This window comes from Mesoplodon mirus (genome assembly GCF_964341445.2).
Source record: "Mesoplodon mirus genome assembly, chromosome: 3".
In the NCBI taxonomy this organism is placed as follows: Eukaryota; Metazoa; Chordata; class Mammalia; order Artiodactyla; family Ziphiidae; genus Mesoplodon; species Mesoplodon mirus.
In genome coordinates this window covers 97,888,694-97,916,013 of record NC_138978.1, presented here as the reverse complement: position 1 = coordinate 97,916,013, position 27,320 = coordinate 97,888,694, and positions in this window count along the sequence as shown.

Genomic DNA, 27,320 nt, shown 5'->3' with positions numbered 1-27,320 from the left:
TTCTTAGAAATGCACAACCTGCCAAGACTGAATCAGGAAGAAATAGAAAATATGAACAGACCAATCACAAGCACTGAAATTGAAACTGTGATAAAAAATCTTCCAACAAACAAAAGCCCAGGACCAGATGGCTTCACAGGCGAATTCTATCAAGCATTTAGAGAAGAGCTAACACCTATCCTTCTGAAACTCTTCCAAAATATAGCAGAGGGAGGAACACTCCCAAACTCATTCTACGAGGCCACCATCACCTTGATACCAAAACCAGGCAAGGATGTCACAAAGAAAGAAAACTACAGGCCAATATCACTGATGAACATAGATGCAAAAATCCTCAACAAAATACTAGCAAACAGAATCCAACAGCACATTAAAAGGATCATACACCATGATCAAGTGGGGTTTATTCCAGGAATGCAAGGATTCTTCAATATACGCAAATCAATCAACGTGATACACCAAATTAACAAATTGAAGGAGAAAAACCATATGATCATCTCAATAGATGCAGAGAAAGCTTTCGACAAAATTCAACACCCATTTATGATAAAAACCCTGCAGAAAGTAGGCATAGAGGGAACTTTCCTCAACATAATAAAGGCCATATATGACAAACCCACAGCCAGCATCGTCCTCAATGGTGAAAAACTGAAACCATTTCCACTAAGATCAGGAACTAGACAAGGTTGCCCACTTTCACCACTCTTATTCAACCTAGTTTTGGAAGTTTTAGCCACAGCAATCAGAGAAGAAAAGGAAATAAAAGGAATCCAAATTGGAAAAGAAGAAGTAAAGCTGTCACTGTTTGCAGATGACATGATACTATACATAGAGAATCCTAAAGATGCTACCAGAAAACTACTAGAGTTAATCAATGAATTTGGTAAAGTTGCAGGATACAAAATTAATGCACAGAAATCTCTGGCATTCCTATATACTGATGATGAAAAATCTGAAAGTGAAATCAAGGAAACACTCCCATTTACCATTGCAACAAAAAGAATAAAATATCTAGGAATAAACCTACCTAAGGACACAAAAGACCTGTATGCAGAAAATTATAAGACACTGATGAAAGAAATTAAAGATGATACAAATAGATGGAGAGATGTACCATGTTCTTGGATTGGAAGAATCAACATTGTGAAAATGACTCTACTACCCAAAGCAATCTACAGGTTCAATGCAATCCCTATCAAACTACCACTGGCATTTTTCACAGAACTAGAACAAAAAATTTCACAATTTGTATGGAAACACAAAAGACCCCGAATAGCCAAAGCAATCTTGAGAACGAAAAATGGAGCTGGAGGAATCAGGCTCCCTGACTTCAGACTATACTACAAAGCTACAGTAATCAAGACAGTATGGTACTGGCACAAAAACAGAAAGATAGATCAATGGAACAGGATAGAAAGCCCAGAGTTAAACCCACGGACATATGGTCACCTTATCTTTGATAAAGGAGGCAGGAATGTACAGTGGAGAAAGGACAGTCTCTTCAATAAGTGGTGCTGGGAAAACTGGATAGGGACATGTAAAAGTATGAGATTAGATCACTCCCTAACACCATACACAAAAATAAGCTCAAAATGGATTAAAGACCTAAATGTAAGGCCAGACACTATCAAACTCTTAGAGGAACACATAGGCAGAACACTCTATGACATAAATCACAGCAAGATCCTTTTTGACCCACCTCCTAGAGAAATGGAAATAAAGACAAAAATAAACACATGGGACCTAATGAAACTTAAAAGCTTTTGCACAGCAAAGGAAACCATAAACAAGACCAAAAGACAACCCTCAGAATGGGAGAAAATATTTGCAAATGAAGCAACTGACAAAGGATTAATCTCCAAAATTTATAAGCAGCTCATGCAGCTCAATAACAAAAAAACAAACAACCCAATCCAAAAATGGGCAGAAGACCTAAATAGACATTTCTCCACAGAAGATATACAGACTGCCAACAAACACATGAAAGGATGCTCAACATCTTTACTCATTAGAGAAATGCAAATCAAAACTACAATGAGATATCATCTCACACCAGTCAGAATGGCCATCATCAAAAAATCTAGGAACAATAAATGCTGGAGAGGGTGTGGAAAAAAGGGAACACTCTTGCACTGCTGGTGGGAATGTGAATTGGTACAGCCGCTATGGAGAACGGTATGGAGGTTCCTTAAAAAACTACAAATAGAACTACCATATGACCCAGCAATCCCACTACTGGGCATATACCCTGAGAAAACCATAGTTCAAAAAGAGACATGTACCAAAATGTTCATAGCAGCCCTATTTACAATAGCCCGGAGAGGGAAACAACCTAAGTGTCCATCATCGGATGAATGGATAAAGAAGATGTGGCACATATATACAATGGAATATTACTCAGCCATAAAAAGAAATGAAATTGAGCTATTTGTAATGAGGTGGATAGACCTAGAGTCTGTCATACAGAGTGAAGTAAGTCAGAAAGAGAAAGACAAATACTGTATGCTAACACATATATATGGAATTTAAGAAAAAAAAAATGTCATGAAGAACATAGGGGTAAGACAGGAATAAAGACACAGACCTACTAGAGAATGGACTTGAGGATATGGGGAGGGGGAAGGGTAAGCTGTGACAAAGTGAAAGAGCGGCATGGACATATATACACTACCAAACGTGAGGTAGATAGCTAGTGGGAAGCAGCCGCATAGCACAGGGAGGTCAGCTCGGTACTTTGTGACCGCCTGGAGGGGTGGGATAGGGAGGGTAGGAGGGAGACGCAAAAGGGAGGGGTTATGGAAACATATGTATATGTATAACTGATTAAATTTGTTATAAAAAAAAAAAAAAAAGATTATAAATTCCTTGGAAACTTAGACTTAACACTTATTTCTCTTATGCTAGGTTTACCTATAGAAGTGGTTAACTTTTTCTTAAAAACTGAATGTATTGTGTAAAATAAGCTATAAGACAAGTATGAAAGTTATATTCATCACTTTATCCCTTTTAAGATATCTGGATTTATGGATATTAGACAAAATACGGATGTTAGATGTCATCTAGTCAGTCTCCTATATAATAGTGGGTTCATTCTGAAACCTTCATAATAGATCTTTTTCACTTTTGGTGTAAATACTTTTACAAACATAAAAAACAAACAAATATAATCAATGCCAATAATCATCATTAACATTAACATTATTAAATTATCATTTAACAACTCCATTTTGAAGTGTTGTGCTGGAGGTATGACAACATGTAAGACATAAGCCATACTGTAAAAAAGATTTTTAAGCTATTCAGATATACAAAACATAAACATAAAAGTAAAATTAACAATAGAAAGCAACATTTGTTAGGCACTAAGTAAGTGAGAAATAGAAGGAATAACCTTCAGGAAGTCAGAGGATGAAAAATATCCTGATGCCTGGCACTCTCAGGGAAGACTTCAGGAAGAGCTGACACTTGAAGTAATGGAATTGAAATCAGTGAATAAATTATCAAGGTTTATGGGGTGCTGTTTTGGAGAGTAGAGAGAAGCTAGTATATTGAGCAGTTTGACTAGAGTGGGGGATTGTTTTAGGTGAGCAGGCAGATGATTCTCTTCTCAGTATATTGTATTTGGATTTATTCTCTGGATATTGGGGAACAATCGAAGCAAGAATGGACTCTGTATAAATTGCAGGTTTCCGAAGATTAATTTTCTAGTGTTGTTTAGGATGTACTGAAGAGAAGGAAATCTTGAGGCAGGAAGATTTGTTAAGATACTGAACAAATCCTGAAGTGATATGAAAGAAGGGACCTACTAGGGTCCTTGGTAGTCAGTTGGAAGTTGGGCAAGATGAGAATAAAGTCACAGAAGGAAGACCCCCAAATTCCAGAAACTAGTTCCTTGAGAAATCATGCTACAATTATTTAAAAATAAAGAACAAAAAGGCTTTGAGATGCCATACCTTTAACCTCTGTTTGAAAACTTTTTTTTCTAAGCCACATTCTGAGCAGCTTCCATACTATGCTTTATATATTTACAGACTACTGCACACTGTTGTGACAATTCACTTTGAAGTTATTCTCAGTGGTATATGGGTTGATGAAAGAAAGTCCTGTAATCTTTCTGAGCAGGGCTGGGATATGGTAAAGCAAAAAGGAATCATGGGGACTAGGCCTGACCAGGTCTTCAAAAGATCTTTTCTCTCCCTGTAAAAAAGTGTTCATTCTTAGTTACCACCATCTTAGAAAAAACTGTGACCCTCAGGGGTTTTATTTGGAACAACATGAATAGTTTTGCTTTCAATAGTCACAGGGCAAATGACAGGTTATATTTAATTTTTTATATATCTTTATTTACATAGACTTTAGTGATATCCCTGCTTGCTGTATAATTTGATTTATTTTGGGACACCAGAAAGAATCCATTGAAGTTGCACATGGCAACTGCCTACTTGGACAGCAAAACATGTAGCACAGAACAGAATAGTAAATAAAATTCAGTTAAAAAAAAATCACAGAGTACTTTAAAAGTGAATTGTGAGTATTTTTATAAAAGCATACTTTATCCCAAAACAAAAATATTAGCTGAAGAAAAAACAAGTCAGTGTTTGAGAATATGTTACCCTTAATTTACATAAAAGTCCTACAAAACGTGCAATGGATTTAAATTCCTCAAATCTTTTGATGATGGATACAGAAATGTATGAACATAAGGTGAATCATACAAATTATTTTAAAATGTAACCATAGAATTTAGAAATATAATATGGCCCTTTTTTGCTAACTTTCTTAATTCAATATTTTAAATAATAATGTTTTGCCTATTTAACATAGCAGTTAAAGTTTGGATTCTGAATCCTGATATTAACACTAGCTGTGAGACCACAGAGAAGTTACTTAACCTGTCTGTGCTACAGTTTCCTCAACTGTAGAATGAAAGCAATAATACTAGTACCTGCTTTATAGAGTTGTAAAGCTTAATGCCTTAGTATGTGTAAAAAGCTCCTAGAAGAGGATTTAGCAAATACTAAGTGTTATGTGTCTTACTATTATTTTCTATCTGCAGTTATTTCTGTGAGAATAATGTAATAAATGTAAATGCCATAGACAGTGCCCGGAATATTCTAAGTGCCTAAAAATCAATAGTCAGTTTAAAACATAGAAGTAAATGTATCTAATAATTTATTAAGGAGAAACTGTTGTCATTACTAATTAAAACAAACCATTAATTTGCTTTAAATGACATTATTTCCACAGGCAATTTTAATAACAATTAAAGGCTGCTCTTTATTTTTTTCCCAAAGAGTTTCTAACAAAAAAATAAAACTGTAACTAATGATATATGATCAAACTCATGACTTATTATATGCCATCTCCATGACTATTTTGTATTTATACATGCAGCTTTAAGAGTATTTTGTTCCGTAGCTTTAATTGAAAAGAACTTTCAGATAAAATATCCAAATGAAAACAATTAAATCCTCAATTTCATTTCATCTTTCTTAATCAAGTTACATGTAGTAGTATTATAAGTAATTTAAACCAATGATAATAGTTAAATTGATAGCAATGTAATAATATTTCTTTTCAAAACAGAGAATTGCCTGTCAAATTTCATTTTAATTCAACACAGCCCTGAAGTGACTAATACTTATTTAAATGCTTTGTTAGTTAATACAAGGGATGCAAAATAAGTTACACAGCCTCAAGATTTAATCAGCTTAGAGTGAGATGAATGTACAAAAGAATATGAGATAAGATAAAGTAAATGCAGTAAGAGAGTTCAATGAGCATCACAAGAGGAAGAGGTTCCATATGGTTGAGGATGGGAGGAAAAAATGAAAAGCACTGAGACAGGATTTGAAGGATTGCTAGAATTTTGACAGATGGAGAGGAATTATTTTATGGTAGTGATTGAGGGCATTTTGGGTAGAGCAAATAATGTAATGTGCTTGCATAGGGTGGATTTTTTGAAACTGTGTTATATATGGTTGGAAATGTAGAGACAGTTTTTAAGGTCTGATATCAAGGCAAAGCATTTGCTCTCAATTATATAGGTATTTTCTCTATCCTTCTTATCCTTTAAACTCCTTAGAACCCTAACTGTGATCCCCAAAAGCTGTGAAATTGTTCCTTTACTCTTTTTAATTACATTTTTATTTTAATTAAAATAATGTGCTTGAAAAGTTAAATAAGTCAGATTGCAGCTAACGGTTTATAATGATAATAGTAGTTCCTGCTCTATCTACAGACTAATCCCAAGTCCCACTTGACAAAAACTTTTAAGTTATTGAGACTAGATGTCTTGATTTTAAATACATATATGTTTACTGCTATTTAAATTTTTTTAAAATTGTTTACAGATTTTCTATTGTGAAGATGAATATGTAGCTGTCTGACACAGGCTGATAAACTGCCCCAAACACTGTATCTCTTTTATTTCTCCCACCTCACCCTTTCTTTCCTTATCTCGCTCTCTCTCTTACATCTACACACATGCAGTACACATACTTCCTCTCCACTATGCTCTCAATATAATTTATTAAAATTTTTGTTTAAATAAGTATACAGTGTTTACATGCCTATGAATATGTAAATATTATTTAAGCTGAACCACTTAGTGAACTGTAGTGACACTTGTTTCTCTGAGTAGCTTTTATTTTTCCTAGAATTCGTAATTACTTCATTTTGCATTTGCTCAGGTTTCAATGTACTAACTAGTCTCCTCCAACTCTGAGAGAATTATAAAATATCAACAAAAGGTCAAACACATTAAATAATCAGTGCATCTATCTATCTTCCTATATTTCTTTCAGTCTATCTATCTATCTATCTATCATCTATCTATCTATCTACTTTTCTTTAATCTACAATGTCAATGCTCCTAGAGACCCTAAACGTCCAATTCTACCCAGATTGATTGCTCTCTAGAACAATGTGCTAATGTCCTGGGATTTCCCTTCATCATCATTCTAAGAATCCTATCTACTGGTCTCCTATGATAAAGTTATTTCCTTGATTCCTTTAATGCTTTTTAATTCTATTCACTCTTTCATTAAAAATAGCCTTTTATTCCTATAAAGGTATTTTAGAGGGCTTTTGTAAGGAAGAAAGATGAAACTCCTGGGTTCTATTCACCATGTTTAACTGAAAGTCCCTCTTAATTACAACAGGTGATCTTCTAGTTCACAGAGAAAGGAGATGATATTTGGCTTAAACTTTACCAACTAATTGCTTCCATGCCTTACCACTCATTTGTATTGGCACCAAATCTTCTCTTTTTCCTTCCAATTTGAAAAATGACTAATTCCTATCTTGATTCCCTGCCTTCCCAGATCTAGTTCTACTTCCTTCACAGTGATGCTTACTAAAAATTTGCTACCTTTGTTAGCTCTGTTTCTACAACTCACTCCACAATTCCTGGCAACCAGATTTTCAGGCCTACCACCTCTCTGAAATGGTTTGTATTCAGGTTACTCATGACCCAAAATGACATTTTTAAACATTTTGTCTACTTTTTTTTCCATCCATAATATTTTTGAAGCATTTAACACTTTTAGTCTCTACCTTTTAAAGACCTCTCCTTGTGTTGCTTTAACAGCACCCTCATGTTTTGGGATTGTACATTTTAATCAGAAGTTGATTTCGTGTCATTAAATTAAAGCAAAAAAGGATTGTTTATTTATTCAGTTTTTTTTGTTGTTAATATTTTTGTTTTGTTATTGTTGTTGTTGTTTAATGAGAGATTTTGGACAATGAGAAAACAGAAGGGCAATTGCCCCAAGGCTCATTTTTCTCCAAAGTATAAGTCAGAAAAGATTGATCATCTTCTGTCATCACATTCACTTGTGGTGGATGAAATTTGTGATGGATTTGACCGTACTTTTTTACAATGATAAGTTTTAATTCTATTTCTAGGGATTGGGGACATGGTGCATCAAATTAGTTATCTCAATGGCTTTTACTTTCAGAAGAGAAGTCTCTTGTCATTTATGATCCATTCTTACCCTTCTGTATATCTGCTTTGATTTTACTGTATGTTTTATAAAGTTTATCTGAAAACTACCCCACATTTTTCATACATAAAAATCACTTCTCTCTTCTATATAACTTTCAGACATTTTGCATGATTCACTGTATTTTTTTTCATGTAAAAAGCAGTACGTGCCTTTTCTAATTATTCTACTTCTTAGGCTGAAGATTTGTACATTAAATTGTTAGTTACTAAGTACTAAGTCTGGAACAAGATATGACACTTCAGATATAGCAAAGGTAAATTATGGCATACAACACTATTATAAGGTGTGCTACTATTTTTGTAGTAACTTTACCCACTCTATAACCACAAATAACTGTTTGTCTAGTATGTGTGTCGTTTTAAGGAAATTATGTTGCAGCTTGTAATTACTTGCACTGACATCCATCTGATCAAACTTAGACCTTGTACTGCCTCAAATGCACTTGAGGTGGGGAGAGGAGGAGAGTGCCTAGTATGTTTTCTTAGAGCTGATTAAAACCATGGTATTTACTTTGGTCCTTTAAGAATAAAGTTGCTTTACTGTGGGATCAATGAGTCTAGTTGTGTTTCCTTGAAAAGTGAAATACTTATGATGTGGCAATTTAGAGAGAGAAGAGAGAAAATGTGAGCAAGCTCTTGGGGCTTTCTCAGGGATGATTCCATGTCTACAATGACTATTAATTCTGTATATGACGTGCGTGTGTGCACACACACACACGCACACAGAGAGCATTTGTAAAATAGTATTAATTGCCTGAACTGTTAGGAAGGCTTTCCCCATCATTTATTTTTCTCATTAAACAGATTTCTAAGCAAATTAACAGGACTTACAATAACCCTATTAAAAGGCTTTCTTTTCGTACATGTTGCTCATTTTTGCCCTGTGTACTCTGCATGCATTTCTGCTTTTGAGCCATTTGCTCTTTCACAGACCATGCCCTCAGATTATTTCTCTACTTGGAATGCCTGTAAATTTGTCCCTATTACTCAAAATCCTGATTGTCTCTCATATTCATATATTATTTACTTTGTAAAATACTATCTCATATCACACTAAAAAGTGAATCTTTCCTTTCTCTTTGCTTCCAAACATGTTTTTGAGTTTCTTTTATGATATTTGTCACAGCTAGTTATACATAATGATTAAATGTCTTCTTGTCTTTCTTTCCATCTAGGCTATAAAATCTGTAAACTCCTTTCCATGAAGAATCATACCTTACATATATATTTGGAATGCACATAGCTGCAGGTGCCCACCAGCAAGTACTCAATGCATGTTTATTAACTCACAGAGTCAATACTGTTATTCCTCTGGGAATGCTTTCATCTTGTTTCTCTGCTTATGGAAATTTTCTGTCCTTCAGAAATCAACTCTTCCTTGTCATCGGTGACCCCAACCCTCAGTAATGTCTCTTTTTCCTAATTGGAAAGTTGTTTGGAGGATCCAAGGAGCTAAGGTACAAGGAGAGTGACTGGCACAGCGTTAACACTATATGACCTTTAGCTCTATGGGTTTCATTTATAGAAACTCACAAGGTCTGTAATGCACAGAAAGGTTATGTACTCAAGGGTGCCTGGTGGGTAAGTGGCAAAGTGGAATGGAGACTTGGGCCTTTAACTCTTCATCAGAATTTGTAACATAGCTCTCTAAATGATTGGATTTGTCCCAAGGTCCCTGTGACCCTGGCTGTCTGACTAATGAAATATGCATAAAGGACACTCTGGAAAAATAGACCATTTATTATTAGCTAGAGCTTAGTTCTGCACTTGGAGAAAAAAGTTGATTTTCTAGCTTAAGTTCTAAATTAAAATTAGATAAGCAAGTTTCTTGGTCCTTTACTTTGATTCCCCAACCACATTCCCATATGTCTTTTAAAAGGGCAGAGACACAACCTATAAGGATTGGACTTGCTTGAGACATCTCTTACTGTGTCATGAGGGAAGGACTGAAATATTATTTTCATTTAATTTCCTTATTATTTGCCAGGAAAATCTTGCCTATTATTTGTCAAGAAAATATTGCAAATATTTGCAATATTACAATTATTTACCAGGCAAATAATACAAATATTGTCTCTGCTTCTTACCACAATAATGTGTGGGAAGCACTGGTATCCCCTTTAACTGATGAGAGAAAAGAGTTTATACGAAGAGTGTTTATGACTTGCTCAAAAGTACTCAATAAAAGAAGCTGGTAGAGTATTAAAAATCTCTGACTCTGGCCTTGAATAACATGAGTTCAAATTCTGGGTTTATAAGTTATCAATTATGTGATCTTGCTAAATTTTCTTTAGTTTTGTCATGTGTAAATGGAATGATAATATTATACAATGTGTATTGTTTCTGTAAAAATGTTTTAAAAATCTGATTTAAATGAGAGGTAAGATAATTTGGTTCCAGATCTATGGTTTAGCTTCTACAGGCATTATGCAATATTCATTCAATTCATTCAAAAATATTTATTGAACATCTGTTCTAGGTTCTTGGAATAAGTCAGTGAAGAAAAACAGTCAAAGGTTCTTGCTCTTGTGGAGCTTATGTTAGAGCAGGGAGAGAGAGCAATACACAAAATAAACAGGTAGATCATATAGCATTTTTTTTTTAAAGATGACAAGTGCTATGGGAAAATAAAGTGTAGGGAAACATGGGTTGAAAATATCTGGAGGTGCAAATTTAAGTGGATGATCAGAGTGGAGATTACTAAATAGATCACAATTGGAAAAAGGTCTGGAGAAGATGAGGGATATTGAGGGCTTTCCAGGAAGAGAGAAGCTTTGAACAAAGTTCCTAAAATTGGTTGTTACCTGATATGTTTGAGCAACAGCAAAGTGGCCACTGTGGTCAGGGAGAGAGTACAGAGCAGATGAGGTCAGAGTACAGCATTGTAAGTCCTCATGAGGACTTTGATTTTTGCTGTGCAGAGAAGTTAAATTATCTGATGTGTTTGAGAACAGATCATAAGGGAATGATGGCAGAAGCAAAATGGCCAGTTAGGAGGTGACTTCAGTAACCTCCTATGAAGGATGTGGCAGCTCAGACCACAGTGGGACCAAGAGTGGTGAGGAATGATCAAAGTCTGGAGATAATCTGAGAAATTTTCTTCAGATGAGTTGTAGATGTGAGAGAAAGAATGAATTGAAAAATCAAATAAATGTATTTGATTGCAAGTAAATACTTAAGCAAGAAAAATTAACTAATTAATTAAAAGAATACCAACAGTTTATAAAAAATGAAAGAACAGATCGGTTTTTGGAAAGGACAAGAACCAGTCATTTTAGTAAAAAAAAATGTAGAGTTTGGTTTTACCTTTTAAAGAAAGCATCAAATGAAGCATACCATATGTGGTGAGGATATTAGTTACTCAAGCATTCCTCTTCTTACTCTTGAGTCCAGGGTTTCATTCTCTGGAATTCTAATGGAAAAGGCAGGGTACGAATGAAGACATGGCAGTCTTTGGAAATGCAGAAACTCCAAAGACAGAATATACTATTACCTTTCCAGTAGTAATTTGTGGGTTTATGAAAGAACACATGTCAAAGAAGGACTTGCTTATGGATTCAGAGGGAGATTACAATATAAAATAAATGTAATGATATAGTTTAGCACATGCACATTCCCATAGAACTATGACATGTACTTAAAGACATGAGAAAAATTGAAAAAAAAAAAACCTCAACAGTAGTTCACCTTTAAAGAATGGGCAAATATGTATTTTTCTTCCCATAAAAGATAAGATTTTAGAGTTCCAGGATGCTCTTATTTTCTTCCTTCCTTCCTTCCTTCCTTTCTTTCTTTCTTTCTTCCTTTCTTTCTCTCTCTGTCCCTGATTTGTTTTTAAGGTAAGGAGTTCCACTTTGGTATATTGCTTTTATAGAGCAATTGTCATGGTTTTTTAAATTGCCAGACAAGAAGAGTCTCTACCCAACTTGTCTAAGGCTAAAGGGTATTTGTTGTCTCATGTACTGAAAATGTAGGAGATTTGAATTAGGGTTAAAAGGATGTCATCAGGAGCCAGGCTCACTCCATTTATGGCTTATCTTCATTCTCACCAGCCACACCATTCTAACTGTTGTGAAAACAAGTGGAAAAAACACTTGTTTCTCTCCCAACTATTATAGCAAAGTCTCATTTTGTAACGTTGCCTCCAGCTGGGTCATGTGTGCCTCTGAATTAATCACTTTATCCAGAGAAGTGCAGTGCTTTCATTTCTAGACTGGGAGCCCATCCTTCATTCTCAGCTGGAGGAGGAGTCAGCTGAGAATGAAGGAGCAGTAGTCGGCCAAAGAAAAATGTGTATGCTGTTACCAGGTAAATGGCAAATGATGGCAGAACGACAGATTCCTAGTTCAGGAATAGTTAATGTGCTGATGATGGAACACACATAACTCCTTCTCAGGAAACGTCAACAAATTTACTTTTTAATTTTCTCATTCTGGTATTAGTATGTATCACTATTCTCCCAGAGCCATAACCTCAAAATAGTTTTTACATATTCCCTTTCCTTTGGCTCAGTCACAAAATTATCTGAATTTATCATTCATAATGTCTTTTGCATTTGCACTTTTCTTTCCATTTTCACTGCCACCATTCAAATTTGGGTTATTATTAATTCTTGTCTAGATAGTTGCTTTAGCCTCCTAATTGATCTTCCAGGCTTCAATTTACCAATGTTTTACTTATATATACCAATTTTATTTCATTTTATTTTTCACGTTTCTATGATTGCTAATTTTTAAAATTTTGTTTCTCAGTGCTATAACATAAAAATCACTGACCTTCCCACAATTTCTATCTAGCGTCCAGGAATATTATTTTTAAACTATTTTCTGCTTATTAACTGTTAGACTTATTTGTGAGTAAATTTATTCAAAATTGAGTTGAATTCAGTGCAAACTCTTTAAGCTTCTCCACAGCTCTAAAACTCTATCAGTAAATAAACATCATCCTATTGAAATTTTGGAGCCATAGAGTATTTTTTATTAGGAAAACCAATATGGCACAAAAATTGTTTTAGAAAAATGAGTCTGACTGGGTGTTAGTTGAAGGAAATACTGGAGGCAGAAAAACAAATTAGAAGGCTATGACCTTAATATCAATATAAGCATGATGTGATACGGTCTGGAGCAAAAGGAGTGGGACATCGAAATAAAAAGGAAGGCAGTTTGAAAGGGAGAACTTTATATTTACTTCTCAATTTAACTATAAAAATTTTAAGGGTTAGAATTGTGTCTTCATCTTTCTCCCTGAACTGACTAACAAACAGTAGCCTTCAGTAAATCCTATGAATGTTATTGAATAGACTTTTGTGACTGATGATATGTGGGAGAAGTTTCAGTCTGAGTACTTAGGAGAAGTATAAAAATTATGTCCAAAACATTTTTCTTTTCTCTTCTTTTTTCTTTTCTCTTCCTTTTATTCCTCCTCCCTCCCTCTTTCTCTTCTTCTTTCTCTCTTTTTTTTTTTCAGAAGAAAGGAATTATTTATATGGATTGCTGGAGGTTTTTTTTTTTTTAAAGAAAAATACTATGTCCCTTTATGAGTTGATGCTCTGATGATTTTTTCTAACTGTTAGGATAATATGCCTAACACCTTTTATAAAAATAAGCAAGGAGAATAGTTGCTCTTACTACTCCCACATTAAAGATTCACCTGTCTTAAAAAGAAGGCTGGAGGCTACAAAGATTTATGCTTCTCAATTTGTCAGAGAAAGTAAACCTGGGTCTTATATACAAAATCTATGATGGAAGACTCTAGGGTCTTACTTACTTCTTAGTTCACATTTTTGTACTTACTGGTAATATAAAAATTTGTTTATTCTATATGAACAATATCAGAGAAGATTCAACATTCTATGTGACTGGCTTGCAATGCTCACTAACAGAACTTTATAGTTTGTAAAGCACTTTTGGTGATATTATCATATTTAATACTTGAAATAACTTCCTGAAACAAATATAACAAATGTTTTGAACTGCACTTTATTAATGAGGAAACTAAAGCCCAGGTGACATAAACATGTATTTTTGCTTTGTTCAGTTTAGCTTATTTTTTCTGGGACTTGACCTTTTACTTCTGGGAAATTATTCTTTGCTCCAACATATTGTCCAAATCAGAGCTACCATAATCTTACACGATCTCATCTAGCTGGCCACAAATACCTCTCTAAGATGGTTGTATGTGCCATGCTGGACAAATATAATACCTAATCCTCCAGCTACAGTAATTCTAGAACCAGTATATATCAAACCTGACCAATTACAGTCCTTCCTTCCCTGCAGTTTAAAGTTAGAATCATAGGAAAAGGAGGGTGAAATTGTGAGGGGTGAAGTCAAGAGTCAACAGATGTGTGCCACCTACTATATGGAAGAAAGTGAATCTGGCACACGAAGAAAAGTAGAGCCAAAAGAGGAAGGAGTACTGATTAATATCTGAGCTCTGGTTCTTCTGATTCATAAGGCAAAATTCTATCCTCAGCTAATACAGTGGTTTAACTATATGAACTGATAAATTAACATTTATTTGGCCAATCTGGTTCATGTCGGCTTTCTGTCTTAATCAAAAGAGTTCTAATAGAACTGAGAATATAAATGCAATGTCCAATATTACTTAGTTAATTAGTGACAAATTCTGGAAAAGATCCTGATTTTCTGATAGTCCAAAGCATAGTTTTGAATACTTGACAGTGATTACTTGTATGAGGTAGACACTGTCAGTACTCCACCTATGTCCCCTTGAATCCCTTTGTTACTTTCATGTGCACAGGCTCCTAGTGGGCTTTCCCTCCCACCAGCCAGCATCAGTGTCTCTTTTTTGAAGGACTCTCCTCACATTGTTAGAACCAACTCAGCCTGTACTGCATGAAAATCACAAATGCCTGGGAATTACTGTCCCCTGGGAGCAGCCCTTAAAAGGACTGGGAAGTAGTAGGTCTTAATTCTCCATCTCTGGTAAGGATAGCTCTGAGATGTGATTGATTTATGTTGTTTCTGGAGTTTCCCTGAAATACTGAGTCAAATATACCTTCCACAGGACTTGCTTGATATTATACCTTTACATGGCCTCCTTCCATTTTTATTCCTTTAGAGGGTTTTTTGTTTGTTTGTTTTTCTTTTTTTTTTACCCTCTGCCCCATGGAATCCTCTCAGGGTATCATTCTAGGGGACCCGACCTAAGACAACAGACTACCTAAGTTAAATAGGCAATCCAGAAGTTTAACAATTAAGAACGAAAGGCCTCAGGCCAGGAACCTGGGTGTAAGATATCAAAGGTAGGTAGAAGAGAATCGTTTGGGAGTGGGGCATGAAAAAGCAGGTACTAATATAAAGCATGACAGTTGTGTTATTCCTCACCTGGAAATGGGAATTAATCAGAAAATAACCTAAAAATGTGGTTCAGTTATATTTCCAGTGACATGAAAGGGTGCACCTTCTTTGCATGAGCCAAACATTACAGAGCAGTATTTTACAGTGGTGTGTATTTTGGCTTACAATTAAGGTTATAATTTATTCTTCTTGGTTTATTTCCCAGTATTCACAGCAAATGTCCAGCATACCTCACTGAAAAGAGTATTGTTGGACAGAATTTTAGGAAGAAATCTTTACTAAAACTGTTATAGAAGTTATGATCTTTCCAAAAGTTCAGGATTAGAATTACCAAACAGCTGATTTGTTGATTCTCTGAGAAGTGTTCAATCTCTTCTCCCCAAAGCAAATACACAGACAAAAATATTTTCTGCATTGACCAGGGTACACCTACCCCAGTTGTCTGTTGAAACCTTATTCAAATGAATGGCAATAAAAATATGAATAATTCACTGATGTAAAAACCATCAAAATTCTGAGATCTAAGCTAGAAATGTGGGGTTAAGGAAAGTAGCCTTTGATTCTATTATTTAAGCATTTCAGTCATCTATTTTGTTTTCAAAATATTTCTGAAACCCTGGCCCCCAACTTTTCTAATCCATCTTCAAAATATATTAGAAAGAGAAGGCTCAAGAGGGAGGGGATATGGGGATATATGTATGCATATGACTGATTCACTTTGTTGTACAACAGAAACTAACACAGTACTGTGAAGCAATTATACTCCAATAAAGATCTATTAAAAAAAAAAGTTTCATGAACATAAGCTTCTGCCTCCTCAGTGTGCTTTTTGTTTCCTGCATTTGCTGTCATACCGAATGTAGGCTTAGGGGTGTTGTGCCTTTTTTTGTGTGTGTCTGTTTGTGTAGTACTAATTCTTACTGTTCTCTTCATAGCATTTCCATGCCCCTGGTTCTAATAGATGTGCCTCTCTGTCTTGACCATTCCTAGAGCAGTGCTCTATTCAAAGGAGTATTTTAAACAGTAATCAAAGAAACAACTCAAAAACAATAGTTTTATAAACTTTTTTTTTCTGTTAGACTGTGAGCTACTTGATGGCAGGAACCATGACTTGTTTGTCTTTGTATTCCCTGGCTAGAATGTAGACCTACAGAAGACGCTCAACAAATATTTGTGGAATGAACGAATAAATGGCTTATGTGTAGAAAGTTCCAAATAGCTAATCTTTCTGCCCACAACCCATAACACTCCCAGGAAAAAAGAAAGTTGGGTTAGGACAGTGGGTTCTAAGACGTCAACTTCTCAATGTTGGACTTGTCTCCTTGTTGAGGATATTAGGAAATCTTAGAAGGAAGCGTACAGAAAAAAATGCGTGGCTTTTTTTTTCTTTTTCTGTCTATGGAGCAGACTGTATCCAGTAAAAGATGTGGCACAGTAACTTTTCAATATGTGACCTACTCCATTTTATTCCTTTTCATAACTTCTTGATAATTAAAAATTATTGCTATTATTTATGTTTCATGTTTTGAAAGGTTAGTTTATTTCTGATAGAAAGGCACTATATAAGGGTGATAAACAACTAAACATAGTTATAAAGTTAATGTAAAACTGCAATGAAGAGACTGCAAGGTTAAAGAAAGCAGCCTGGTAAGTCTTAAACACAGAATTTCTCACTTCCATTCCAGTGCTCTTTTCAGTAAACTATGGTCATATTTGCTTCAAGTTTCTTGGATTAGCTGTAGCAACATACAAAACAATATTCTGCTCTATGCCATTTTCCATATTAATTTGTAAGAACTTATAAGGTATAAATTGCAGAGTTTTATCCAGGTCTCAGAAAAGTCATGTAGGTCTCCTAAAGTAACAACAGCAGTACTAAAAGATGTACAGGAAAAGTAAATTTAATGAATACATTACTAATATCCATTAGTCAAATGAAAGAGTGATTATTTATGATTATGCAACCTATTCTTCTGGTTAAACAATACCACAGGTATTATTATTATAATGAATATATGGAAATTTTTTTAGATTAGGAAAATTATTCTATGCATAAGATAACTAATTCGGACAAGTTGAGATCTATTCTAAATTGAGCCACTGAGGAAAACAACAGAAATCTATATTGGGTTTCTCTTCTTCTTCAAAAACCCAAATTTTACAAGAAATTATACAAACATTTTTTAAAGTCAAGCATCTAACACACTATATTAAGAGATTGCTCATCTCTTATCCCATCACATCCTTAGTGCATAGTCTTTGCTTTGCTTGCTAATATATTCACAACTTTCTGCACGTTATGCATTAAAATTACCAAACAGCTGATTTGTTGATTCTCTGAGAAGTGTTCAGTCTCTTCTCCCCAAAGCAAATGCACAGACAAAAGCAAAGAGTGTATACGAAGACTGTATATGACTTGCCCAAAAGTACTCAATAAAAGAAGCTGGTAGAGTATTAAAAATCTCTGACTCTGGCCTTGAATAACACGAGTTCAAATTCTGGGTTTATAAGTTATCAATTATGTGATCTTGCTAAATTTTCTTTAGTTTTGTCATGTGTAAATGGAATGATAATATTATACAATGTGTATTGTTGCTGTAAAAATGGTTTAAAAAATCTGATTTAAATGAGAGGTAAGATAATTTGGTTCCAGATCTATGGTTTAGCTTCTACAGGCATTATGCAATATTCATTCAGTTCATTCAAAAATATTTATTGAACAACTGTTCTAAGTTCTTGGAATAAGTCAGTGAAGAAAAGCAGTAAAGGGTTCTTGCTCATCTACCCTTATTCAGATGAATGGAGAATAATATATGTAGCCATACAATGTAACTATATTATCTGTATTACATACCATGGCCTAGTTTATGACTTTAACCCATAAAGGCAAAATTTGGAGGTATGTAATATACTGTTTTTCCATTTGGGTTGTTCACCAAATCATCTAACAAAAATTAACTTAGCACTCACTATGTGTCCAGCTCTGTTCTAGGTGTTAGATGGGCAATCTAGAGGGTGATACAAAACCAGAGAATGATACAACCTGTTTTTGTTGTTGTTGTTGTTGTTGTTTTGCTGTACGCAGGCCTCTCACTGTCGCGGTCTCTCCCGTTGCCGAGCAGAGGCTCCGGACGCGCAGACTCAGCAGCCATGGCTCACGGGCCCAGCCGCTCCGCGGCATGTGGGATCTTCCCGGACCGGGGCACGAACCCGCATCCCCTGCATCGGCAGGCAGACTCTCAACCACTGCGCCACCAGGGAAGCCCAATACAACCTGTTTTAAGGCAACTTATCATTGTCCTTTTAAAATGTTGTTTACTGAAGATAATTTTAAGTTATTTAACTACATTAAAGAGAAATATCTGAAGTTTCTCAGATGCTCAGAGCAAATTATGAAGTCAATCCTAAAATTAATCTTAGAAAATTCTATTTCGTTCATACAAGTTATATATCAATGCTTAGAATATAAATACAAAGTAATTTGATTATAAATTAGAAAATTTCAACACGTTAAAAGATTTTATTTGCCATTTTGAGGATCTTGAAGATGTCATGAAAACTGCACATTCTTATACAAAAACTAGTTCTTCTGCTTAGGGATTTAGAGAATGTTTGTCCCTCTGGGTGGGAATATAACTTTAGTTAATTCTTGTGCTCAATGAATCAAGGAGATTTTGACAGAGCTGAAACAGATTTCAGAACGTTTTACCAATTTTTAGAGCTTCGGACTTTTCTCAGACTCTCAATATTAGCAACAAATGTGGCAAAAATCATTTCAGATTTGGTTTAATTTTAAGATATTTTCTCTTCCTAATAGAAAAATGATGCCAATTAAAGGCTTTTTTTTTCTTCTAAAGGGATTTTTAGGTGTGCTGATGAAAGTACGTATAATGCATACACTTTTTAAATCACAATAATGCCCAGCACCCCTCCCCCAAGCTTCTCATATGCCACCAGCCCTACCTTTGATAATTACTGAAATAATTGAACTTAAGTGTGCATTAAATTTTCACTTTTTTCTTCTTCATTTCTATTTCTACTTAGAAAAAATTCCTCATTATTACTGTACCACTAAATTTCAGTTTTCCAGAATATATACAAGTGTCCATTTGGACAATTTTCCTGTCTGTGATCATTCTGTGGTATAAAAGTCATATTGCTTCCACTCTTTTTTTCAGACTATTACTATTAGTTCACTGCTTCCTTTTTATTACACCTTTCTTTGGTCAAGTAAGGGAACTTAATGCCAAGATCAAGATATTTTTCTACTTTGATAAGTGTTATTGCTTTAGAATTATGTGAGCATGATATTCACTTGCACTCTCTCTCAATTGTCCCCTTTAGATGAAGGTATGGTAACAGATAAGAGGCCCCTATTTCTTGAAGTTGGCAAGCACAGGATGAACTGAAAATACACTTTGTTTTATTGTCGTTATTTATCACACAAAATGCCAGTGATAAAAATTACATGCAAAACAACATAATGCATTTAAAACAGGCTTTAAGACATTTTTCTGGAAAAGAAAAAGTCTATAAAATATTAATAATAAAGAAACTAGAAATTGATTTAGTTATGGAAGCCCTTAATACTGGATTTATGGTACAGGATGGTGTATACTTAGAAATTTAGGCAGGTTCAAATTCTATTCCTGTCACATGCTAGCTGTTTGGTGTAGTGTAGTGACCCTCTGTTAATTGGACATCTACCTCATCTCCTCCCTTTTTCTGTTAAAGGCCATAACTTTATTTTCATCTTTTATCTCTTCTCTACTCTCTTCCCACATGTTTGGATTGGCCCCCATCCTTGACTCAAAGTTAGAGAAGTGAACTTCTCCAAAGTTAATTGGTACATCACATTGCTTCAGATCCCAAAGCTTGGCTCAGGCATGGGCATGAGACATGATCAGGGCAAGTAAAAGCAGTGAGGCTTCTCTGGGAATTGCTAGAGGAGGTAGTTGCTACTCTATCACCAGGCTTTACTTGAGATATCTAAGGCTAGGTACTGCTGCAGCTACCTCATTATTACCTATAGCCTGAAACTGAAGTCCACTCAGAGAAAACATTGCTGAGAAAAGGTGTGAACGTAAGTCCTGATGACTTTGTGCCCTGTGTTCACCTATGCCAGTGATAGGCACTATTTCTAGAATTCTCAATTATATAAATATATACTTTCCTTTTTGGCTTAAGGCATTCGGGATTGATTTTTATGCAGTACTTAGTACTTGTACTAAATAATTTTCACTGACTCAGATTTTGATATCAGAATGTGATAATGTTAGAAGTGCTAGTTTTTCAAAGTTTGAAACTGGATGAGAAGAAATAGTATGTACAGTACTGAGGTGCCCTGTATCCTAAACTGGGAGACTGGCAATTCTTATTCTCGGTAGTGAAATAGCTAATTAGAATGTTGCCTGTTGGATCATAGAATTTAGACAATGGGCCTATTAAGGCTGCAGAATAAGAGATTTGGTAGAAAAAATTCAGAATGCTGGAGTATGTTGGTTACATTTTGCACTTGGTGAGGACCTGTAAGAAACTGAAAAGCTTAGCTAAAACTGGCCTATCTAAAACTAAAGAAAAAAGAAAATAAAATTTTTCTACAAAAGCCAGTTTTGCTTAGGGCTTGCTCTCTACATGCTTGAGAAACTAGAAATCTGAGGATTGGCATGACGGAAATACTACCCAAACTAACAATCAGAGGCAAGGTGGCAGGTAATAATCAAGAACCTCATGTTTTGTACTTCCTGCATCACAAGGGGACAATTGCTTCTGCAGAGCTGTGGCAGAAAAGAGAAGATTATACAGGGTTTTGTCTGCCCAGGCTTTCAAATTACCCATTGAGCTTGAAAAGAGAAGATGTAAATTCCAGAGCTAAGGCAGCACCATGCTTCTCAATAAAGCCAAAGACTGACGGTGACAGGGGGAAGCTTTTAGTTTTATTCATTTTCATTTGGGTCTTCTGATACTTGTAATTTCAAGTGTCCTTAGCTGTTAAGGATATACATAGATCCTTGGTTTCTTACATGTAAAATAGGAATAACAATAATTTTCTTCCAGATGATTTTAAGGATTAAATTAGACCGTACAAGTTGAAGTATTAAGCATAGTGCCTGGTGCATAGTTGAGAATTGATATGGCAACAAATATTATTAGTGTAGGTAGTTCAAAGCTCCAAATAAGAAAGTTTAGAAAATTTAGGTAATTTAAAGTATAAAAATTTATATAGCAAATATTAAACTTGTAGAATTCATTATTCCAAGAGATAGTCCTGATGATAAATACATTTTAAAAAAATAACAGCCCCATAATTATGTAATTATTGAAGTTAAAATTTTCTTACATACATTGATAGCAACATATGATTCTGAGCTAGTATCACTATTTTATTGCATTGTAAATATTTGTTTAAATTTATTTGTCTCCCAGCTAGACTATCTTTGCATCGTTTATGTTTAACATATTGCTTGGATCACAGTAGGCTACTAATTTACGTTTGTTGATTTTATTTATGTGTGAGTTATTTAATTAATGAAAATCCTCATCTGCAACCATCAAAACAGAATCATATTTGGATCATAAATCTAATCAAAATATTTTTTGTTCAATGCCCACTTAAAAATACTCAATAAATTTGTGTACAAAGCATGGCCTTAATTCCTGATTTATGCTGGAAAAATTTTACCATGATGTAGAGTTTTACCTGTTTGTCTTTCTAGGGCTCTTTTATACTGACTCTCCTTGTACTACTTCTCCAGTCTATTGAATTATTTATAGTGTCCCCAGCCTTGGACCCAGGCCTAACTAATTATACTAAGCAGAATTACAATTTTTTGCTGAAGGTACTTGATAAATAAGAGCAGGGCTGAACCATAGAATCAAAAAGTGAAAGTAATTGTAAAAGGAATAAAAAATTAAAATGAAATAAAGCCAGAAATGTTAAGCTTAGTAGGTTGAATTTAATTTCAGAAGGAAAAGTCAGAAATAGGTAGAAAATAGTCCAATATAATTTATTATAGTATAGCTATGTTGTTTACATATTCCATATTTTCCTGAAAGAACCAATTTTATTATTTTCAATATAATATATAAAAATGCAAGTTTAATTTTTCTTTCTTTGTGAGATGTCATAAAACTCAATATACTTAGAAAAAATTTTTTATTGGAATTTATATTTCAATTTTGCATTAAAGAATTGGCATATACACATAATGTATTCAAAACTTTTATTGAGTACCCTTTGTGCTCTGGGCACTGTCTTGGTTCAAAGGATTCAAAGCCCTTGCCTTAAGAAACTTACAGCCAATAAGCAAAAATAAGAAAGTAGCTAATGACAATACAAAATGTGAAGTGTTATGATGGTGAAGACACAAAGAATAGGCACCTAAACTAAGGGGGAAATTTGGAAGGGCTTAGAGAGTCTTCTAATCTGAATCTTGAAGGAGGAGTTAGCGAGGTCTGTTGGGGCTGGGGTTGGGGTTGAGATCTGGGAAATCATTCTCTACAAAGAAGCTGTTGTTCATGAAGAACCATAGTTGAGAGAAAGTATGGGCATTGGCGAACTGCAAATAATTTAGCTTGATTGGAGTCATATTAGAAGAGTGATGAAGAGGGAGATTCTGGCAGTGGCCAAATTATGAAAAGACTCATACACCTGCTAAGGTTTGCACTTAATTATAAGGCAGCCAGTTTCCATTGAATGACTCTTGCAGGTGGATATGACATGATCTACTTTGCCTTTTAAAAGAATTCCTCTGGTGGGTGAGGAGAATGTCTAAGAAGGGGCAAGATGATAATCAAGAGATCAATTAAGCAAGGGGTAGTATCCAACCAAGATGTGATACTTGCCCAAACAAATTTAATGGCATTAGGATGGCAAGAAGTGGATGAACTGAAATATTAAGAACATAGAATCTTCACAGTTTTGTGACCAATTGAATGTTGGTGGTGAAGTACAAATTTTTAATCTCTGGAAATGAATATATGCAGGTGTCATGCACTGAGACAGGGAACATATTTAGAGATCTAAATATAAGAGGAGTTTTATTTTTACATATGTTAAATTTTAAGGGCATTTGGGACATTAAAGTGAAAATGTCAGGTAAGCAACTAGTTTTACGAGAAAGATTGAGATTATCTTATTTTCCTCTTAGGTGATTGGTTTAGGGTAGAATATGTAACCAAGTTCTTATCAATTATATGTAATAGTAAATATGTTGAGACCTTCCGGGAAAGATTCCCTTCTTTGATAAAAATACATTTCTGTGGATAAGTCTTGCACCTTATTTTCTGTCTGAACATTGCTTTTTGGGGACCTGATGCTTGGAACTGCAGAAAGATTCTTTTGACCATGAGGCAATAGCAAAGAAAATCACTAAGAAGTAAAACCAGGGCCCTGATATTCCTAAACTACTGAATTTACCAATTCTAGAACCATCCAACTATGGATTTATTTTAGATGAGATAATAAAAACACATTGTTTGAGCAACTTTTCTTTTTCTGTTATTTACACCTGAAAGATTTCTAACTTGACGATTAAGAAGTAATTTGAAGATTATTCAGTGGAGTCTGTATAGGCAACTCTTTAAAAAGCTGAATGGTGATTAAGAGGGGAGAGATATATTATTTAGATGAAGGTGTGGTATCAAGGAAAAGTTTTCTTTTTCTTTTTAATAGGAGACACTTAAGAATATGTAAATATTAACATTACCAGGGAAATTATAACTGAGAGAGAAATTGAAGACAAGAGAGTACAATGTATAATGCTGATCGAGTAAAAAATCCTTTGGAGGAAGGAGACTTCTTTCTCTCTGATAGCAGGCGAGGTGGCACAGGTGCATGAACATTAAGTTTAAATGGCAGGGAACATTCATTTCTTTTATTCTGTTTCCCTCACAACTCTTTGTTTATTGCTTTTATTTTTTTCAACAACCAGAACAGACCTTTATGTTTTGGATCATCACTGATTGAGACACTAGAGGTTTTTCTCTTTAACTCATCAGAAGAGAATGTCCTCCAGGAGAAAAATAGAGTATCATCAATATGTAAATACACAGGTGAAGGAGAGCCTGTATGTTTGGAATAAGACAGACAGCAGCTGGTTGTGTCAGTAGATTGTCAAAATCAGATTTCTTGTGACCAGCTGGCTTACTGAAGCATATACTGTTCTGGAGAATCCAGAAGTCAAATTGGTACCAGCTGAGGAGACATATATTAAGCTGAAGGCCAAACTAAATAAAAAAAATAAGGAAAGGACAACTTGTAGAAGAGAAAAAATGTAGCATCCCAAAGAGTTATCTGATAGTTGTTTTTAAAGATACAGCTATAGAGGTTTGCATTTGCAGCCTCAAAGTCCAAAAAATATTCTCTCATTACAGTCAGAGGAGGAATGGAAGCATTTCAACTGGCTACAGTAGGAACATACCGAGAAACCTCAGTCTGTTATGTACACGATATCCATAAACTGACATTCTGCATTTAGCTCTTTCTTAACTGGATGGTACCGAGAAATGGAATCCAAGATCCATCACTGCAATTAACTTGAGTATACAATGGCAGTATTTGCCTCCCCAAAAGTTACGACTGATGTTACATTATTACTGAAATTGAAGTTAGAATTGATCTTAAATGGAACAACAGTAGATGGAAGGTATGCTTTTTTATTTAGAAATATACCTCTCCTATAAGATGCTGTACATAGAAATCCATGCCTTTAACAATGTTTCCAGTTGTACTTTTGGCAAACTTTTAATTTTTTATTTAGCTAAACCTGTTTCTTAAACCATGTGAATGATTATATATCACAGAATAGAACCATTTTGAGGCTGAAGATTGAAATAGAAGATCCTAGTTGATTACATATTTAAGTGATTTCTGGTTCCCAAATGATATGGAGTGCAAGAATAATAATGACCCCATCCATAGCTTAATTTCTTTACATACATGCCAAAAAAATTCAAAAATCAAATCAATCATCCCCTGATTTATGTGTTCTGAAAGCAATGAGAAACCATTAATGAAGCTGTGCATCTTTCAAAAAGCGATTAAGCAAGTAGAGAGGAACTGGCAAGTGTTCAAAACAATATCTTATTTAGTGTTTGGGCCAAAACTGTAAATTATTTTCGAATTATTTTCAGTGTACATTTCAATGTTCCAGTGAACTCAGAAGAATTCTATTTGTTCAGCTGGAAGATGTTCTTCTTGGCATAATACCAGATTTACAAGAGCAATGAGAGAAAGTGAAAACATTTTGAACATTTTGAGTGTAAGGAAGTCATACCATAAAACGTAATACAGGGGCCTCCCTGGTGGCGCAGTGGTTGAGAGTCCGCCTGCCGATGCAGGGGATACGGGTTCGTGCCCCGGTCTGGGAGGATCCCATATGCCGCGGAGCGGCTGGGCCCGTGAGCCATGGCCGCTGGGCCTGCGCATCCGGAGCCTGTGCTCCGCAACGGGAGAGGCCACAACAGTGAGAGGCCCGCATACCGCAAAAAGAAAAAAAAAAAAAAAAAAAAAAAAAAAAAAAAAAAAAAAAAAAACGTAATACAGAGTATATTTTACAAAGAATTAAATATTTCTTTTCTATGTTTTTATGATTCTGAGAACACTATTCCAATTTACCAATTAGCTGAATATTTGACAAGTATTTGGCTTTGTTGTAAGTGAGGCATTAGTACTTATACTAGTAATTATAATGTGTAATTGTAATTGTTAATGCCTTTCCTGCCACTTCTATCTTTTTTCCCTTCCCCTTGTATTTCTATTTTTTTGACCTGTTATTGTAATGTTAAATAAATTATCATTAGTAAATCAGTGACACAAGGCTACAAAATAAATAAATGAATAAAAACTTGTGGGATACATGATGGCATTAAAAAAAAGTTTTAAAATTATTTCTTTATATTTTTATTTTATAAAAGTCATAGATATTAAAGAAAAATTGCAAAATGCAGTATGAGATAATGAAAACATAAAACAATATCTTCCATCATCTTGCTACCTAAAGATAACCAATAATAATATAAATTTTTCCAGCCTTTAACTTTATGACTAGGCTTTTAAAAATTAAAATGTTTACTGTAATACTTTATGTGTAATTTGTATCATGGTATTTCAGTAAAAATTATATGAAAGTATTATATATTTTATATATATATATATATATATATATATATATATATATATATACCTCTTTATAATGACTGTGTAATAGTCTGCTTAGTGAACATTTAGAATGATTATAATCTTTCACCATCATAAGTATTATTATTATTTTTTTTTTTTATTTTTTTTTTTTTGCTGTACGCGGGCCTCTCACTGCTGTGGCCTCTCCCGTTGCGGAGCACAGGCTCCGGACACACAGGCTCCGCGGCCATGGCTCGCGGGCCCAGCCGCTCCGCGGCATGTGGGATCTTCCGGGATCGGGGCACGAACCCGTGTCCCCTGCATCGGCAGGCGGACTCTCAACCACTGCGCCACCAGGGAAGCCCCATAAGTATTATTGATTATGTTTTATTATAGTGGTACATTATTTATAATAGTTTCCTCAAGTTTGTTAAACAAATATTTATTGAACAGCTATTTTATGCTAAGCACAAGAGGTGTTATGATACAATTCTTACGTTGAGAAGAGCATAACAAATTTTAAAAAAAGACTGCAAAATAAACAGAAAATGCATCTAAGATTTTGAAAGACTGATATGATAGTGGGCTAAGGCATTAATGGTGCCAGAAAACTGAGACTCTTGTACCACAAGAGCCACCTTTATAGAGAAGCTTGCACCAGGGCTGAGGTCCACATCTTGGAGTTCACTTGTTACAGGCCAAATTTTACTCTTCTGCCAAACCCTACTTTTTCTTTGATATGAGAGTAAGCTGAGTCATTGTAAAGTAGTAAGAAGCTCTTGTATTCTTGGAAGTTTACCACAATGGGCAATATTCAGTCAAACCTTTTGAGGAGGTCCTTCAAAAAGGAAGCAATATTGGAGAAGTG